Source organism: Ischnura elegans, chromosome 7 (assembly GCF_921293095.1).
Source record: "Ischnura elegans chromosome 7, ioIscEleg1.1, whole genome shotgun sequence".
Taxonomy (NCBI): domain Eukaryota; kingdom Metazoa; phylum Arthropoda; class Insecta; order Odonata; family Coenagrionidae; genus Ischnura; species Ischnura elegans.
Genome location: NC_060252.1, coordinates 117,380,349 through 117,395,813, shown reverse-complemented (window position 1 = coordinate 117,395,813; position 15,465 = coordinate 117,380,349). Strand labels below are relative to the sequence as shown.

The 15,465-nt window shown below is 38.4% G+C and overlaps 1 long non-coding RNA gene across 2 annotated transcripts in view; it reads left to right on the top strand.

Annotated features, from left to right (window-relative positions):
- Positions 1 to 1,181: 1,181 nt before the first annotated feature.
- The window catches only part of LOC124161907, a 70,194-nt gene continuing 55,910 nt past the window's right edge, over positions 1,182 to 15,465 (top strand). For both annotated transcript variants that reach the window (XR_006865436.1, XR_006865434.1), the window contains exon 1: positions 1,182 to 1,681. This is a non-coding gene — a long non-coding RNA (uncharacterized LOC124161907). The remainder of the gene's footprint in view (positions 1,682 to 15,465) is intronic.

The window sequence follows — 15,465 nt, the reverse complement described above, 5'->3', positions numbered from 1 at the left end:
ATTTCGCACCTATCCCTTCGCCTAAATATCTCACTTATTTTATCGCTTTGGTCGTACCTGGAACTGTAGTGGGATTCTAATATGATGATATCCGTGTCGCTCTTACAATTGAAGATCTCCATTCTCAATATCTCATGCAATCTAAGCCTAGCGCGCACTCTCCGAGTCTCTAGCGGCTCGCAACTCAATTCGTTTAACAACCGTGTAACGCTTTCTGTACGACAGCCGCAGTTTTTAAAGTGTTCCGAATCTTGACTGTTTGGAGGGAATGAGGCATTCAAGAGGACGGACTCCACGGAAACCTCCGCCGTCTATTTCAAATCTATCTGTGAAATAAAATGATCAGAAAAAGTTAGGAAATTGATCTCCTGAACTATTCTTCTGGATTTTCGCGTTGCTTCCCGATTCTTTGACGCATGAATGTTCGCCGTGTTGATATTCCAAACCCTAACTCATCTGCCACTTGAAAGGAGTTCTCGGAAAGACTTATAAATTTAAGTTCGGTATCGAGTCAAATATCAGTCATATTTAAAGAATGTCAGTGGTGTTGAATTGACCTTAATTGATATTGTTTTATTTCTTACCTTATGTGTGTAGAATTGGTTGTATTACTACAGTAATTATTATCTATATTGTGGGTATATTTGCGAGTCTCTGGACACTTAGAAAGGAAAGCAGAAAAAATAATTAAATTATTGAATGGTTCCAATAATATTTGGCATTTACTGAGAAAATATATATTTAATAAATACAGCTTCTCTAATATAAAGATCAAAATAAATGAAAATTTCAAGAATGTATCCTAATGTTATTCCTGTTATTTTTTACTCCACCCAAGGTTTTAATTGGCTAGCTGATTTATATGGGCAAAACAAATTGTTACAAATTATTCTTAAAGAAAATAGTTTGAGATAGTTAATTCAGGCTGAAATTTTTGTGTTAAACGACGCAATTTTGATTGCGCCTTCACACGTACGTCAGACTGCGCAATTCCGTGTACCGTGTAAAACGGCCTTTACATTTACTTCTTCCGCAGGGCTTCCGGAGGGACCTCTTTGACTCTCGGAGACATTCTACCTCTGAGCATATTTCAAACACACCCCCCTCCCAACTGGTGATTCATTGCGTCTCGCCTTAAAACAGGTGTGTCCTTCCTTATCGAGTCGAGAGGGTGGTGCACTTCACACGCGTCATTCAGACCGTCGACATATGCCGGACGGCGAGTCCATCGCCTGAACGATCGCCGAGTGCTTTGTTCCTGTTATTATTATTATCGTTCGATAACTCGTGTCGGTGGTGAAATAAGTGAATCTTATTTTTTTATGATTAGTTAATGTAAACCCTTATCGAAGGAGCAACCAGAATTAACGCCCAGGATGTCTTCTACGCGTCGCGTGTATTCTATCCACTGTAAACGTCGTGTATGTGTCGTCTTCATGATAGTAGTGTTAGTGTCGCCCTTATTCTCAGTTGATCTGCATCCACGCCTTTAGTGTAATTCTTTATGTCGTGGTTGCGTGTTCCTAAGCGTGTTAACGTGTTCGCTGATTACTCTTTGAAGTGTCCCTCACGATGAAACCTTGTGTGACCCCTTCTGCCCCTGCCCGAGGATTATCTCCATCGGACATCTCCAGCCACCGGAGGAAGGAATGACCCTGATTAAGGCTTCAAGTTAATTAAGGTAGGACCTCAATATTATTCAGGGTATTTTTATCATTTTGCTGCTATGAAGGATAGTTTATACCTAATATCACTAGCATCGTGTTCTTACCAACTTCTGCGCCCCGTTGAAACTTGAATTTATTCTTTCGCTTCGCTCGCATTTTAATTGGTTTATTATAACTTCCGTAGTGTTGCAATGCTTCTCAAAAACTTTTAGTGGCGCAACTCGACTTGGAATCGCGATTAGTTACAAGAAATGGAATGTCTCTTGGAAGTTTGCATTATTTAGGAAAATATAAATACATATAATCAGACATGCAAGGCTTTAAAATTTATGTTAAATCTATTTCTCGGTTGATGCACGGTCAGTAGTAATCACAGCCCAATTCCATTTCATTAAATAAGAATGCTTTCCTTTAGATTAACCAGTTTTATCAGAGAATGAAATGAATTAATTTGAATGTGAGGAAAAATTTCCTCAATCTCACTGAATAATGTCAAGTGAGCCTGCATTTTTGCCTTATTTCTACACAGAATTTTATTTTTTTCTATGCCTATTTCTGTAAGTCATTCTCAAGATGGCTGGATGCGTAATGTTATTGTAATGCGTGCGGGTTCTTGCCCTTGGTGTCGGGAAGCGAATAATCACACACAAGTATTTTAAGTTTTTACCCAAAGTTTATTTCCATTCAAAAACCCAGTTTCCAAATCAATTCAAGCAAAAGGCATGAGGTATTAATGAATTTGTGCGTCCAGAATAACCAACAGTTAAGATTTTACCAATGTCTCGGGAAGGAGAAGAGCTGCTGGTGATGACACGGGTAGATAGCGAGGCGCTTCGAAACATTTTTCAATATCTCTGCCGGTCTCTGGGACCCACACTAAGGAAACGCAGAGATTCTGGACTAAGCGTGGAAAAACATAAATATCATTTAAGAATTTTCATTATATCACTATGGGCGTGTGTAATGTTGAATCTTCTTATTCTGCATCTGAGATATACTGCGTTTCCTTAGTGTGGGTCCCAGAGATCGGTAGAGATATTGAAAAATGTTTTTCGACACTCTGAAAAACATTCGAAAATAGTCTTCATCTAATTCGATCGGATTGTGGGAACCCCTTATTCGCCTCCTTTCTAATGCCAGATGCCTCCTTCTTCTTATATACTCCACAAACACCCTCATCATACTTCCCCAATATATGTTTATTGGTCCATCCATTGCCAAATCCTTCAGATTCCGACCTTCCGATGGCAGACATGGCAAATGACAGTTGAGAAGCGAAGGTAATCGGGCTGGAGTTGCCATAAGGCATTTTTATTTTCATTATTGGTATTAAATATATGTGTTGGTGTGTGTACAAATATCTTCGTACTGTGTAGGCATCTGTCAATCTCAGTAGCACATTTTTGTTAATTGTGGATAAAATATTAAGGTTTGTCACCCCACATTTTATTTATTGTTGCCTCCCCGTTTATCCCTTCCCTTATGAAAAAATTGTTTAAACCTGTTTCAAATTTTTATACATTGCCATGGCGATGTATAAGATTGTATAAAATTTTGAAACAGGTTTATACAATTTTTTCATAGGGGTTGGAATCTCAGAGTACTCTGAGGTTGGAATACGCCAGGGGCAAAGCTTCTGTGGTCACTCATAAAATTAGTGAGCACCGCGCACTGCTTCCTGCTCATTTTCTCTGACCTTTGCCGGTATCTAAAATTGTATTCACTGCCATAATAGCAACATGGGCAGAGAATAGGTTTGCATTCGACGATAAATGAATGACTGTATACAATGGATGACATATAACTGTATATGAATAAGCTTTATAGTATAAACATTCCAACAATGTAGTTTATATTAATTATTTCACGTTAACTTACGATATACAAGTTTGGGACTCCATTCCGAAATTCACGTTAAATTCGTCGGCTCAGAAACATTTATTATCAGATACCTAGCTCCTATTGGTTGACTCATTTCTGGAGATTTGCTTTCCGAATTTTCCAGAGCCACATTCTTTCCGAGACTTCCGTAACTCCTGCCGGTACGTAATAGAGTTGGAGCTACAAATCAAAACAAATCCGGGCGGAGTTACAGATAGCTCTAGCTCCGAGTCAAAGTTACGTAATAGGCCCCTATGACAGGTAGCACAAAATTGTTACATCAGTAAACATTTGTCGGGGGAAAATTGGTGATAGCAACTCGCGCAGTCATTTCAGTTTGAAGATACGCATGTCCTTACGCATGGAGGAATTGCCAACCCATGATCTGCATGGAGAAATGTCTAAGTTGAGCTCAGAGGAATGACCTGCAGAAGTGGATTTCGGAATCTCTCTGCGGTTTAGTTTGGTCGGGGGAAACATTTCGCTGGAACCTTTGAAGGCGGGATATGCTTCGGGGGTTGGAGTGGTCGTGTGTGCAGAGGGATGATGTTTTGAATGCTTCTCTCTTTATTTCTTTTCCCTCCGGTCCACTGTCTCTTCTCTCATCGGTCGGATTGCGGTGTGAGAAAGGGTCAGAGGTGCGAGAGTCCTTCGTCTCTTTGTTCGCGTGGGTTACATTGGGCTCAGACAAAACTACCCTCTTCCTTTCGAAAGGGAAAAGTTATGATAGCGGAAGGAAAAACATTCATGGAGAAGAAGAAAGATTTTTTCATGTGGAATTGTTTTGTGGTTGCGAAGGGATTTCCCTCTCAATAGTTCCCACGAACCAAACACTCCTTTAAATGGATTGAGGTTTTTGGAGAGGGCGAAGGTGCATGAAAGGGGAGCCAAGTAAAAAAGCCTGTTTAATGATGCGGCCATCATAGTGGCCCAGCTTATTTATAGTGTGTGTCTCGTAATCGTGTGTTTGCAATAAATCTTCATTTTTTGTAATCCTGTAATTCTGAGGGTACGATGCATTAAAGCTTTCATCGATAAAGTGGGTGATTTATATCTTTGATCTAGGATTGATTAATAATATCTTGTTGATTAATAATATCTAGTTGTTTATACTACTCATCCAACTAAAGTTTTAGCAAATGTGGTGCAAAATGATTGTTTGAGTGCAATTATTTAAAATATTGAGTTTCCGAGGTCATATTTTTCGTCGTAGTCTCTGTAAATCAGATTCACTTGAGGTAAAAAAATATGGTAAATACATGCTATCGCCTGTTAAAGGCAAGAAGGTCAGTCACCTGACGATGTAACCAAGTTACGGGACCCAGGTCGTGCCCATTATTAATTAATAGTGAACCTAACACAGTTTTATTGATTTATTTCCAGTATGGAGAGGTTTCAAAAAGTAAAGCCTTAAGTTATCAGTTATACAATAAAATTATTTCAGGCGCCTTTAAATGCAGATCAAATTAAATAGCATGCAAGTCTAGTGAGTATTTTATTTTTATTTTGACTTAATTTCTGTTTTACTTTAATCGTTATCATGTACGTATTTGGTGAAGTAGTGTATTTTGTGATTTTTATAGTCATGTTACCTCAATTTGTTAAAACTGGCAAATAAAATAACGATAAGCATTGATTGTTTCACAATTTGATCACTTTTAGCAGAGGAATTACACATTTTAACCATACTATAACCGGTTAGCTTGTGGTGTGTTTTAAATCTGCAGGATAAATAATTGTGGTTATTTATGTGAGGCTAACTCTTTATTAGTGATATATACTTTTTAGTCTTGACAATCGAACCCGACTGAGTCTTTGAAACAGAAACATATCACCTCTTTCAACATATCTCCATTGAAAATTTGAGTTTCCATTCCATGAAAATTCCATTGCCCACCATTGTGTCCAAACTTTGCTATCGCCTTATCTAATTCTCTCCTTTTCAATTTATTTCCAGGTAAACGTCAGCACCTTGATGACAGGTAGACTCCTCCCTCGCAATGAAATATCTGCAGAGTGAGATAAGTAATGAAAAATAGTCCATTGTTTCCAACGCTTAATCGCAGTTTATTTTTGACACATGAAAGTTCTAACTAATGCATTGATAACAAATACCTTTCTTAATGGCTCAAAATCATCCTCCGAGTGATATATTCCGCTGGAATCGAACCGTGGGCGTTTGGATCTCCAAAAGATCAATGCGATTTTTTTCCGTGGCAGCTTATGTGTACTTCACTAATGTTTACGCGACAGAGTTATGCGTTCGTCCCTTATCGATCAAATCATCTCGACTCAAAGTCGGTCCCATTCCGATACGAGCAATTTTCCGCGCGGAACTGGTGACTGTGATTCCAACACTGGGGATGTTTTATATTCCAGGAACGGTCCCCGAATCTCACTGATTCCCTCCTGTTTATTTTTCTATCATTTGCCCTCAGGGTTTATTCCGGCCGCCGAACGGGCCGCTATTTTTTCATTCTTATTCAACGCGGAACGAATTCAAAGTGTTTTAGCTGTAGTAGGACTGAATCATCGCTGTGGAGAACACGAACTGGAATAACCATCGTGAAAGATTTGGATTCGACGTCGGTCAATATTAGCCTTGACCTCTAAAGATTTGTGGATTCTGCACGATTAGAGATCTGTGTATCACCTCATGTCTTTGAAATATGCAGATGCGGTGCTTATCAGTATATATACGGTATGCTCGTCCATAATGTTTTTTTCCGAAGGAGCGATTTGTACTGGTTATTATTAGTTCAATAATCCAGAGTATTCGATAATATTTTCATGAAAAGTGGTACTCACTTCGTCATTAGGAATGTGGTTACTACCCTACAACTATTTCCAGAAAGGCCACTGTGAAGTGAGTTCCTTTCCTCATCATTTTACCCTCCATTGTTTTCATGGAGGTAATACTACGTGATTCAGTAATTTCTATACTTATGCATTAGGAGTTTATTGGTTTACTCGCGTGGGGTAGGCTATTGCAAAGATATTCAGCAATTCGTTTATCTTCTTCAAAAGGCGGGCGTTACTTCGATAAATCTTCCTAAAAATGGTGATAAATATAGAGCATACGACTGCTTTTGTATTTTTATTTCCTCCAGAATTGTGAGGCCAAAGCTTTTCTCCAGCAAGGTTGTGGCGCTTTCCCCGATATAGAGGCTTAAACAAGCGGTGACCTTCCTGTCTAGGCAGCTATGATCTCAGCCGATCGATTCTCTCAGAATCAATGACACGTTAATCAGCCAAGTCTTTGTTAGCATAATCAGCACAATCTTTGCTGGGCGACACGAATCGGTGCCAATGTTGGGAGGTGGGGGTGGGAGGGCCAATATTTTCCGTGAGAGATTCAGGGGCGGGAGGGGGGTGTGGGGAGGGGGTGTTGGGGCGATAGGAAAATGGAGGGAATAATACATTTATCGATTCAATGCACACGGGGGGAGGAGGCGGGGAGGAGGTCGTGGGGGTGGGAGGGGTTGGAAGGAAAATAAAACAAGTCCTCCCGAAATGAATTGCGATCTCGAAGAATTTTAATTATTTCATGCCTCTCCACATTTCTTCGTCGACGCCGACGAGAATAAATTTCACCGACTAGGGTCGTGGAGTAAGCAAGGGAGCACATTGAATTATTCTATCCGTGCGTCACAATTACTCGTCAGAATATATCTCGGCGAATGTGAAAGATCTTGTGTTCGACGGCCACCCATGAAGAAAATCGGAATCGTGAAAGCTATCTCTTATTCCAGTGTGTGATTGTGTCTCTCCTCTCATTTCTTATATTGATGCGTCTACTCTAATCCATTTAATTAATGTTTCATCATCATTATCGTCACTCAGCAATTCAACGATTGGTTTGACCTAGCTCTTCAGGCATTTCTTCCATCAGCTTGACTTTCAGTACTTATCCATAAAATATTTATGCTATGAATCATTCGTCGCATGCTCTATGTTTCTTTCTCGAGGCCTTCTTCTGTCGTTCTTCCCTTTTACCGGATTTTTTTTATTTTTTATTAATTTATAACGGACATAATTTTCATAAAAGCAGTATTCGGATCTGTAATTTGAGCCAGTAATCCTTTACATCGTAGCAGCTGAGGCAGAATACTTCTAGCGAGAAATTTCCCTCATAGTTCTTACCTATGCCTAAACTTCAGCTTTGGCTGAATTACAGAATCCTAAAGAATGTACTAAAAATGGGTACACTTCAATGCATTTCACTGCAATGTAAAAATTCTCTTGGGCTTCTATTGTAGCTCAATCATGTATCAAATATGTCATTTATATATGTAATTTTCGCACTTATCTGTTTTAATACCGCACTAAATATGGCAATGGAAGTGTTGGCAATTGATATTTAAGATACTGATTAACCTGAAGCGTTCTTTTTTGCCGGAATGAATAGCACTATGGAAGGATGTCAATTCTTTTTTCTTCCGTTGCTGTGACCGTGGAGCACGTTGGCCATCAAATGTGGTGGATGTCAAAATATCTTAAATATTTCCATCCCTGCTCCGCAAGCAGATCGGTATTATTTCCATCCCTCTCGATGTATTTAGATTCCCTCCCCTTAGTTTATCTATACCGTCATTTCCTCTACGCCATATATGTTCCCTTAATTGCCAGTTAAGTCTACACTTCCCTTCAAGTCTAAACCTATTGACACGCGGCTGAAAACGGTCCAGGTTCCTGGAAGGTGTTTTGGTGTTTTAACTTGAAGACAGCAGTAGCCATATTGATCAAACACGTTTGTTGAGTGCATGTAAATTAAGCAAATCGGTTATACTTGAATGCGAGTCTGCTGAAGTAATCTGAAGGCATTTTTAAGTTTTCTAGGGCATATTAATCATAAAAATATTCATCATAGGAATACAGACATAGAAGTAAGGTACACACATGCACATAAGAAGGTATACAACCCATCAGATACTACATAAGGGGCATGATTTTTTTGTAAGAGCGAGCTAGGGCGTTGAAAGCAGCAGTGACGTCGAGAGTGGAATTCTCAAAATGCGGAGCAGCCGAATAATGATGAAGGTGGAATGGATCGATAAGTTAATAGTAATGATAAAGTGCGTGGAAGGGCAGGTGGACGGGAAGGAAGGCAAGGGACGATGAATAGCACGGGACAGATTATAAAGGGAGGCACGAAATACGTCACTACTTAAGGTCCAAATAGCAAATTTTACAACGGAATGGAGAGTTTCGTCGAGCCAATCTCACGAGTGTTGACTTAGGAATATCTTAAGAGATTCAAGCCTGTGTTTCTTTGGCTTCGCCCGGGATACAGTCGCATGGTGGATGGGCTGAAATCCCACGACCCGTTGCTCCACCGTCCAACGGTAACAGGAACCTATTTGGTAAAAACATATTGGTCATACAGTTTAGGGTTCGATTTGACTCCCTGTGTTTTCAGTCTGAGCGAATCATGCTCGCAACCCCATAAGGTGTGCCCGTGTCGAAGGGCATAGCCGGATAATGAGGGTGATAAGTCCCCCCTCCAGGATTTTCCCATACTTAAGTCATGCGATTTGGGATCAAATACAACAAACCTCCCCACATTTCCAGCCCGCTAGATGCCTACCAGGGCCGGCTAGATAAAAAATACAAAATTCACTTTTTTTTATATCTCGGTCAAGAAGGCATATTTCCAATGCGGTTTACCGCATTGGAAACCTTATTTAATGAAGCAGATTTCGAATTGTTTTCAAGAACTTTGAGCGAGACAAGAAGATATGGCGTCGATTTGATACTTTCTAAAGCATGTTTTTATAATATACGTTTGAGAGGGCCAAAAAGAAAAAAACGTTTTCTAGAGGTGTTATTTAATACCTTTCGGCTGGCGTGTTGAAGAAATAATGTTTAGCCGGTGGAACATCGCGAAAAATGCGATTAAAATATGCGATTTTGGCCATTTGGCTCTACGCTCTGGCCCTCCACAACACCCCTTTATATCTATTATAGTATTCTACCGATACAGGGACAGAAATGTATGGATACTAGTGCCGAAAATGGCTACTCTGCCCTTGAAAACGCCCGAGTATGCTTAAAAGAATTTCCCGGCCTCCAACCCCCTCCGTCACTCCTCTCAAACGTTAGAATTGGTTTGATTTTACAGTAATAAACGAACCATGAGAATTTATTGAAAATTTTCAATGTCCTTCTTATCAGATATAAATCAATTCAAATTACCTCACTTATGCTAAACCATTGGGATTTAATCATAAGTTATTGATAGCTGTTTGCTGAAATGAAAAAAATAATGAGTTTCAACTTTTTTTCCAGTTGGCATGCAAATAAAAAAAATCTGGTGATCAGTATCTAGCAAAACAGATACATTTTCGGTGAATTTTCACTATACAATTTTATTACGACTCCAGGATGTCAATGAAAATCGGTCTTGAAAGGTTATTCGTCTTCCGCTGAATATTCATTTATCCGTTAAAACAATTCTAGTTAAAATCACGGCCGGTCTTGTGATTTTATCTTGGTACTGTCCATTGGATAAATAATAAATTGTTGCTGCTATATGAGCGCAACACCGTATTCTTCTATTCCCATTACGACAATCACAGCGATATGTCAATATGCTGCCTCATGCACCATATGCCATTCGCTGTAAGTTAATTATAAATTAAAATTATAGTTTATTGTATTCCAATAATATTTTTCCTTGATATTACCATTCTCCTCTCTGCCATTAACTACCCGTCTTAATTTAGCCACGAATCAAAATTGATTCAATTCTTAAGTCGTTAACTGAGCTCGCTTGCCTCGTCGGCATCAGCACACTGAACTCTAAATTATCTTCTAAATATGACACAACATCCTGAAATTCTCCATCTAGAATCAAAATGTCACCCTTTTTCATGAAACTTTTCATTGGATATGCCGATTGGATATGCAAGATTGATTTCAGAGAATCGGCATCATTTTGATTGGCCAAAAAAGGTCCGGGCACATAAACCACAACCCATCAAGGGTAATAATAAGGAATGTTTACAAAGGGGAACTAGTACTCTTCATGTTTCCGGTTTGCAGCTTGATAAGAAAAACTATCAGCCCTTGAGTGACTCACCTAACATCCGAATTTCTCGTCGACGTTACTCAGTTACTTGGTCCCATGAAAAACCATTAAAGATTTGCGGACAATCAGTTCTCTGGAAAATGAAAGTCGGTAAGTTTCGCAGTCAAACTGCGGTTAGATAAATGTGCGACTTTGGAAATACATGTCATTATAATGCCACTGTGAAGTTAATAGGTTATTACAAGCTTGCCAAAGTTTGGAGATACAAACAAGTAATTTGATGTAATTTGGAGCCAAATATGTGTTTCCCACTACCATCAGTTGAGAACTCTTAATTAAGCGACGCAGGGTAAAATATAGATTAAACCAGTTAAAAGTAAATATCTGTACGACCAACCTAAGAAAAACATAAATAGTGGATACAATGTACACATTTTATATTGTCATCATATACTCTTTTTTAGTTATAGACTTAGTTTTTGGCGCCTACGATGAAATTTTTTAAGTGCGATGTGATGTGAAATGTGGATGCATCTCCAAAAATATTGTTTAAAACGCGATTCATGAACTTAAGAAACGATTAAACTCCTAGTTAGATGATGCACCTGAAAAAACTAAGTCCAAAGGCTTTAATTGTTTCTTAAGTTCATGAATCACGTTTTAAACAACATTTTTGGAGATGCATCCACATTGCACAATACAGCGCACTTAAAAAATTAAAATATCATCGTAGGCGCCAAAAACCAAGTCCAAAGATCATCTTGGTAAAGGGACCGAAAAAAATGTTCCACAATCATGAGTTCAATCGTTTCCTTAGTTCATGAATCGCGTTTTAAACAATATTTTTGGAGATGCATCCACAAATCCACAAATGTTCAAAATACGAAATCAAGATGAACGCGATATCCCAACTGAACGCCCCGAGGAAACTAATATTTGATATTATATTTAGAACGGTTCGAAAAAACTGATATTTTAAATATCAGTTAAAATATTAGTTATTTCGAACGGTTCGAAAGAACTAATATTTTAAATATCAGTTCAAATATTAGTTAGAACGAACCTTTCAGTGGCTATCCTGTTAGTTTTCGTCGACGGAGGGGAATAGTAGAGAAAGAAGGGGAGGGACTCGGTCGTCTACGACGCACTTCGGCGGCCTTGGATGGCCTCCCTCGTAACCGCCATCTGTTGTACCCACAACGCACTTGCTCGAGTAAGCTGCAGTTTAAAATGCCTCTTGATGATCATACCTACTGTACCGAGTACGCCGCAATTGTGCAGTGCCGACATGAACAGTGAACAGGGTGTTTTAGAGAACGGTTCATTTTCGAACCGGTTCATTTCAGTGAACAGTTCGTTTTTGCAGTTCGGTTCTTTTTGACCCATCTCTAATCTATTAGCTTGCTGCGAAATGTCTCGTGCACTGCACGAATAGTAATGAAAATAAAGCCGTAAATGTTTTGGTCTTCAGAACACTGCCGGAGAACTTATTTTCCTTCAAGTTGCCTTACGTTAATTTTTGCTTGTGTTTTTACGTAATTCAATTTTAGCATAATATTATGGTTTAAAGTACGTATTAAGTTATTTTTTCATTAAATCAGTATCATATATGGTATGTTTAGGTCTACTACCGCATCTTGAACGAAACACCGCACGAACTGAACCGGATGCTATAATAGTCCTTATTTGTGAATAAGCTGCTTCCGAACGCATCGTTAAGGTGTAATCACGACGGATTGCAGGGTGATGAGGTTGTATACAAGTCTTTAGAATTGCCATGTTTAATAATCTGGGTCGATTTTTTGCTCAGCGCTGAATTACACTACAGTATCACTCAAGAGGTTCAATTTGAAATCCGCCTTTCTCAACACCTTGCTTTCCTTAATCACATTCATAATCGTATATCTACTGCGCTTGTGCCATTTGCTGCATTCGCTCCATATTTCTGCAGGTATCAGCGCGAGCGTGTTATCGGGGAAGTGGACTTCGGGCAACTATACCTAGCTGCTAGTGGATCACAGTTGAGTAAACTGTATCTAGGTACAGTTTTAAAAACTTTGATTGAAATACGTAATCGAAGTTCGCTGCGTTGTGTATTTTTCCTAGTAGCTGCTTAATCGCCCTTCTGAATTCTCAAACAGATGTTCTCCAAGGAAATCGTCATGTTATTACTACCTTTGAAGAGGCTAAAAGTGGCTGCGAATATTTTAACCCATGATTTCAAACTGTTCGCTTTACTTCGGGACAGTAGAGAACGCTAATCTATAAAACCGCGTCTGACCTGAGAGGAAACTTTAATTTTTAGACGTAGCAATGAGGTTTACAGATTCTTTGATTAAAATTTCGCGGGTGGTACTAACTTCTTGTGTGTTTCACTGCGTCAGGGGTGAGACAGTCCTTACGATTCCCGGCCGATGCTGGTCGCTATGTTTTCAACAGCATCTCTTGGGAAAAGTTGGGACTAAACGGCAAAATAGCCGAAATTGTTTTCAGCGTCAGGTTTTAAGATTTCCCGCTGCCCTCAGCAACGATTATACCTTATACAACGGTAACATTTCCGCCTTAATTTTAATGACCTGACGCTCCATCTTCATTTCAGGATGTATATAGCTATGAGTGAAATTGGAAATGCTATTTCTCAATCTTTGCATTAACATGTTGTATCTGAGTATTGGTATTTACCGTGCAAGTGAAGGGAATAATTTTATATACCTCGCAGCTTTCAAGTACCTATTTCAAGTTAACATTTTATAATGCTGTTGAAATTTAATTGGCCGAATGGGTATCTGTTGCTAATTTTAAGGAATTTTAAGTCAAACATTTTGTGCTTCTCTACGGTAAAAAATTAAGAATACCTACTTCCTTTCCTAGAGTCGAATCATTAGTTAGCAGTAAGATTTTAGGGCTCTATTTTCATTGGAAAACCACTCATAATTTTAATCTAGATGAGTTTAATTTCTAATTCGTGGCGATTCAAATTTTTAGTATGAATTAAGCCGTAAGAGGTCTTAAATGAACGTTCATCCATGCTAAAAATCTAAAATTTACTTATTTAACTATTAATGAAAGGATTCTTGTAAAAGACGATTCCTGTAACTTGATTAGACTTTCTTCCTCTCATTTTTGAATGGCCAATATGATCTCATTACGCCCACTTGTGAAGTCAATGGCTTCCTTCTGGACATGTTCAAGAATCCTGGAATTTGGATGCTAGAAGAAGCTTCTCGTTCCCATCAAAGGAATTTCGTGAGTGATTCAGAATGACGTCGTTATCATTGGAATCGTTTCGTTCACCTTCATGGCTGCATTCAGAAAATATGATATATATGTTTCTATAATATACGTGTTAATTATATTTCATGCCATTATTTTCTTGTGATTGACTTCACGAAATAGAGTTTTTCCTTCCTCTATGCATACGGATACAATTTACTCTACCACGCTTAGCTTTTCTTGTAATTTTCTCCCGGTCTACTTTACCTCCGTTTTTAGAGCTTTCGATGGGAAATATTGGGGCTTACTATTCGGAGTCCGTTGTTGAGCACGTTTCTTTGAGAACAGCACAAAATTTAAATATATTTCTTCATTTTTCTCATTCTTTAGTTTGCTTCCGAAATTCAATTATGATTTTTGAGAAAGGAGACGAAATATTGAGCAAGACCTATTTGTCATTCATTTGCGAGAATCGTTGTAGTTAAATCAATTTAAAGATAATGTAGGCGTGGGATATAAGATCTGTGGGATGCCCGTCAGTTCGACACCTTGAAAAGGATAAGTTATTTATTTCGCGGAGCCCGTGGTTGGCAGCGAGGGAAATCCATTTATCGGAGAATTCTGATAGCGACCGTTTGGACAAGATCAAGTATGTCTTTGTGCTATTTTAAGGAGGTTGGTGGGGGAACGAATTATATGCTATGATGATGAAATTTTCAAAATATGTCCTTATGATTCTCTCTCAGCGACTGACGGCCTTTATAAAAAAGGCATCAGCAGGAACATTTTCTGGCAATTGCGTTTAAATGCCCACTATTTGCCAGGACTCTTAGGACATTAGGTACTCGTCTAAGCACATGATAATTATTGATTGCATTACATATTCTGTAATATTACCATTTAATTTATGGCCTCACGACGCGTTGTGCAATTAAAGATGCTATTGTTACAACGAAACTCATCGTTTTTAACTAGTAGCACAGGAGTTAGTGCAAATATCGTACAATTTTTAGTGCAATCAAAGCTAAAATTTCCACCCACCGTACCTTAGGTTATGCATGAAATACGGACAATGTTGGCAACTGCCATATCTAAATACCATTTTAATAAATGCTTATATAATGTCATTTACACGATTAGACTCATGAAAAATTTATTACTCTACTCCGGCTAGTCTCTGGAAGAGTATTTAATATATTTTTAATAAATGCCACGGATTAAATGAAAGCATGTGAGTTTCATAAGTCGGTTCAGATAATTGGAATAAAATATAACCTAAAAATATAAGGATTGAAGTATCCTCATTACGTACGCCATCATTTTTTTCGGAGAAATAAATAATAAAAAAATAATAAAAGATTAAAAGAAAAGTAATTAAAACGCTCTTATTTTCTCGTAATCGAAATGAGTTTTTAAACTCAATTAATCGATTGTGAAAATTGTATTTAGATGTTTTCTACCTCATATAAACACTTCACTGCACTGACAAAGGACCCGTATGCGCATTTTTTTATTCTTCATGTCAACTGGCACCTGGCATTACAAAAACTCAATTTGTCTCAATCCTGATAATACTGGAGTTCAGTGAAACATGCTAAATCAAAGAAAGTATAACTTTCCTGCTTTCCCTCTGTTGCGATGCATACCAGATATTTATTCTTAGTTTTGCAATTA